Genomic DNA, 5370 nt, shown 5'->3' with positions numbered 1-5370 from the left:
CTGTTCACAGGGTGGGAAGTAAGACATGTTTGATTAAAGGCTGTGAGATTAGAGTCTGACGACACCACTGTAGGAAAGTTCCAGAAGCCACCCCACACCCACCCACCCCTCAGCCCTCCTCTGCAGGTAAGTAGAACAACGCACAGCCAGGTTGGGGCCAAGGCTTGTGAGTGGGACAGCTCAGAGACCCTTGTCTCTCCTGACTCTCACCCTTACCTGGGAGCTGGGGGCTCTAGACACTCAAAGGCGATGTGGCTTCTCCACCCTTCTCAGAGGCCGGACCACCTACCTACCCCAAGGCAGGAAAGAGGAGTACACAAGCAAGGGCTGTCGGGTGTAAAGAAGAAAGTGCAGGAAGGGATTTAGCTCTGAAGAGGCTCCAGGTCCCACAAAAGGCAGCAGTGAGGCATCAAAGATGGGGAGAAGAGTGGGAGGTGTGATGAAAATGCTAATGGAGGATGACTGGACCCAAATGGCTCCTACCTAATCTTCCATCAGCCATTCCCCCATGCTGCCACCATCGCAGAAGATGGTGGGAGGTTTTTGTTTACTGGAGATTTTGAAGAGGCTCTGGAGTTGGGGCACCACACACAGGAGAAGAGTGAGGTGTGAGAGGTTTAGGTAAAAGCATGTGCCTGGAACTTGGCATTCCCTACTCTGCACTAGTCACCCCCACACCCCCGACAGCTGGGTCTATACCACTTTGGCAGGAGATAAAAGGAGCTTTCAGTTAGCTTTTTGGTGTTTCACTCTTACATGTGACTGGATAATCGAGGTTCACCAGACAGCTGAGGAAAACCTCAAACATGAAAGACAAAACAAGAACAAACTTGGAGTAATATGGGGTGGGTAGAGGGAGAGAAACTTCTGCAAGGAAAAGCAGGAGAAAAAAAAAACTGTAGTCAATGTCCTCAGATCTGAGAAAATATTAGAATCATGAAACAAAAGCAGGGTGTTATTTTTAAAAATCCAGAAATGAGAAAGAGCACCTGAAAATTAGTATTATGATAGCCAAAAGGAAAAGTTCAGTAGAAGACTTGGAAGATAATATCTCTCTGAAAGATGAACAAAAATGATGGGGGGAAAAACAGAGTAAATTAAGGGATCAATTCAGGAGCTCCAGTATAGTAGTAGGAATTTCAGAAGGCTAAAACATCAAACTAACAAAATGATGCAGGGTGTTATGTTTTAAATTACAACAAAAAGTTTCCAGAACTAAGACATGAATCTTCAGATGGCAAAGTGGTTCTCAAAGTGTGGGGCCCCTGGCAGCAGCAAGGCCTTTCCTCCAGGTGATTCTGATGCTTAGTGAAGTTTGTGAACCACTGGTCCAGCACAAGGAAGGTTCACCATCAAGGCACAACATCAGGTAACTCCAGAACACCTGGGATAGAAAAGATCTCAAAATGCCTCCACAAAGAAACTAAAAAGTCATTTCCAAAAGAATAAAAATCAGAGTATCATTGGTCTTTTTAACAGCAGCACAGGAAATTAGTGTTTTTTGAACTAGGATGCAAACATGAAGGTAAAAAAAAGGTCACTCAATGTGGTGGTTTGGAGCTGTATGTACCCCAGAAAAACATGTTCTTAAATCTAATCCATTCCCGTGGGTACAAACCCATTGTAAGCGGGAACTTTTGATAAAGATACTTACAGTTAAGGCATGGCCCACCTCATTCAGGATGGATTTTAATCTCTTATTGGAGTCCTTTATAAATGGAATGAATACAGAGAGAGAAAGCCATGGAAGCAAAGAGCTGAAATCAATGAAAACAAGAAGAGAAAGAAAAGACCAGCATATACTTCCATGTGCCTTGCCATTTGGCAGAGGAGCCAAGGATCACCAGCAGCCAGTCTTTGTGAAGAAACATTGCTTTGATGATACCTTGATTTGGACACGATCACAGCCTTAAACTGTAAGCTAAAAATGCCTGTTGTTTAAACTCAACCCATTTCATGGTATCTACTTTGAGTAGCCTAGGAAACAGAAACAGATTTTGGTTATTTGAGTGGCCATGTTGGTATTGCAAATACCAAAAATGTGGAAACAGCTTTGCAATTGGGTAATGAGTAGAGGCTGTGAGGTGCTTGACAGAGAAGGCCTAGATGCTTTGAAGAGTGTGTTGGCAGAAATATGGGTGCTAAAGGTACTTCCGGTGAGGTCTTAGACAAAAAGTATGAATGTGTTATTGGAAACCGGAGGAAAGGTGACTCTTGTTTTAGTTGCAAAGAACTTGGCAAAATCGAGTCCTGGTGTCAGATGGAAGGCATAATTTGAAAGCAATGAGCTTGATATTTAGCTGCAGAGATTTCCAAGTAAATGTGGAAAGTGCAACCTGGTTATTCCTTGAAGTTTATAGCAAAATGCAAGAGGAAAGGGATAAGCTGAGAACTAAACTCCTGGTCAGAGAGAAACTAGAAATTGATGATTGGAAAATTCTGAGCTTCCTGAATCTAAGTCCCCAAAGAATAGTGCTCCATGTGAGGGTTTAACTGAACAGGGATCTAGGCAGCCATTTCGGTTCAAGTCAGGATTGAAAATGCAGTTATCCAGGAAGAATCTGCAGAACGTCCTACTGTCTAGTGGTTTGGAGCCCTGTGTACTACACATGAAACCAACAAATTTTGTGTGAAAGCTCTATGAATGGGACCACTAGCAGCCTGGAATAAAAAGGACAGAAAAGGAAGAGATTGAAGGAAAAATTACTTCAAGGGTAGAACCATGGAAGCTGAGTTCTGGAGTAAAACATTTTCTTGAGCCAAAAGAGCAAGCTCATCTGTGTGTGAAAAGGGTGAGTCTGCCCCAGAGTGTGGAAAAGGTGGGCTTTCCACCCTGTTTTTCAGGAAGAGTGTTACCATCCCAGTATTCTTAGAGGGTGGAGCTTTGACCCCAGTGTTCCGAGAGTGCAAGGGAGCTGTGCAAGTTCTTGGAAGGGGGTGGGGCTGCTGCTCCATCAGGCATGGAGAAAAAAAAAACATTCTATACATGACACTCAGATCTTGAAGACTAATGAAGTATACCCTGAAGGGTTTCAGAATTGATTGAGATCTACCCCATCTTCCTACTAATTTCTCTCTATGAGAATGGGAATACTTATCCTATGCTTGTCCTCCCATAGTATTTTGAAAGCAGATAGCTTGTTTTCTAGATTTCAAAAGTCCACAGATGGAGGGCAATTGTATCCCAGAACAGACCACACCTACATCTGATTTTGATGAGATTTTGTACTTGGTGTTCTTACTGAAATGACTTAAGACATTTGGGATATTGTGATGGAATGGATGTATTTTGCATTTAGAAGAACATGTCATGTTGGGTTCTAGCAGTAGTGTGTGGTAGTTTAAAGATTTGTGTACTCCAGAGAAACATGTTCTAATCTAATCTATTCCTGGGGTGTAAACCCATTATAAGTAGGACCTTTTGATAAGGCTACTTTAGTTAAGATGTGACCCATCTTGTTTAGGATGGGTCTTAATTCTCTTACTGAGTCCTTTCTAAAAAAGTGAAATTTGGACAGAGAGAAAGCTATGGAAGCAAGAAGCTGAAATCAATGAAACCCACAAGGGAAGAAAGAGACCAGGAGATACCATCATGTGCTTTATTGTGTAGCAGAAGAGCTAGGATTGCCAACAGACCATCTCTGGGGAAAAAGCATCACCTTGATTATGCTTTGATTTGGACATTTTCACAGCTTCAGACTATACGCTAATAATTTCCCATTGTTCTGGCCACCCCATTTCATGGCATCTGCTTTAAGCAGTGCAGGGAACTAAAACACTCAGTAAATGGACTGGAGTATCTCAACCAAATGAGTAATATGTTGCCTCCCAAGTCCAAAAAAGTCAAGTAGGCATTGTGCCTCCTTTTTGGCTGTAGGATGGGCCAGATGCAACAGCTTATCCTTCAATTTAGAAAGGATATCTCAACATGTCCCACACAACTGGACACATAGAAATTTCACAGGGGTGGAAGGGTCCTGTATTGTGTTGGATTAACCTCCTACCCACTGAAACACAAATGCCTTACCAGTAAGTCTAGAGTGGTTGCTACTTCTTGCTCACTAGGACCAATCAACATGATATCATCAATATAATGGACAAATTTGATTCTTGTGGAAGGAGAAAATTATCAAGGTTCTTGTGAACAAGGTGATAACATGGGGCTGAAGAGTTGATATAGCCCTGAGGTAGGACAGTGAAGGTATACTGCTGGCCTTGTCAGCTGAAAGCAAACTGTTTCTGCTGGTTTTTCCTAATTGAAATGGAGAGAAAAGCATTCACCAAATCAGTACCTGCATACCAGGTATCAGGTGATATGTTGATTGCTCAAGCAATGATACCATATCTAAAACAGCAACTACAATAGAAGCCACCACCTGGTTAAGTTTATAATAATCCACTGTTATCCCCCAAGAGCCATCTGTCTTCTGCACAGGCCAAAAAGGCGATTTGAATGGGGTTGGGGTGGGAATCGCCACCCCGGCATCCTTCAAGTCCTTGACACTAATCTCCACAATCCCTCTAGGAATGCGGTTTTGTTTTGTATTTACTATTTTGCTAGGTAGAAGCAGTTCTAGCAGCTTCATTGGGCTCCAATGATATGTATATTGGTATGCTTGACGGTGTCCCACACAATCCTCAGGCTTATTCATTTTTCTTCAGTATCTTTTCTTTCTGCACCTAACACTGGATAGTTTCAATTGTCTTTACTTTAAGTTTTCTGACCCTTTTCTTTGACTGTTCAAATCTGTTGAATCCATCTGGTGAATTTTTGCACCTCCTAAACTGCTGTTTATTTGTTTTTTAAAAAATATATACAATTTCTATCTCTTTATTCTGTTCAGACAACATTTTCCCAATTTCTTTTCATTCTTTGAATATGGATTCCTTTTGATCATTTTGTCAACTCAATTGAACATATTTAAGACAATTGATTTATTTAAAGTGTTTGTCTACTGTTCCAATGTATGAGCTTCAGAGATAGTTTTTGGAAAATTCCTTTTTCCTGTGAATGGGCCATATTTTTCTCTTTCTTTGTGTATTTTTCTAGTTTTTTTTGTTGTTGTTGTTGTTGAGAACTGGACCTTCTGGGTAATATGTTGTCTTAACTCTGGAAATCAGGTTTTCCCTCTTCTCTGCTGTGTTTTGGTTGTTGCTGATGTTGCTATTATTGTTGAGAACCAGAGCCATCAATTTATGACTTTTCCAAATTATTTTTGCTCCCAAACAAGGAATGGAAAAAGGAAAAAATAGGTACAGCCTTTTTTTTTTTTTTGCCTGAGAGGGTTTAGAACAATAGCCACCTTCAGTGCAGACTCCCCAGTAATCCGAAGTAGATAATCAATAGCAGTGCTCATGATCAAACCACAT

Source organism: Tamandua tetradactyla, chromosome 3 (assembly GCF_023851605.1).
Source record: "Tamandua tetradactyla isolate mTamTet1 chromosome 3, mTamTet1.pri, whole genome shotgun sequence".
NCBI classification, from domain to species: Eukaryota; Metazoa; Chordata; class Mammalia; order Pilosa; family Myrmecophagidae; genus Tamandua; species Tamandua tetradactyla.
Note: the sequence above shows the minus strand (reverse complement) of the source record.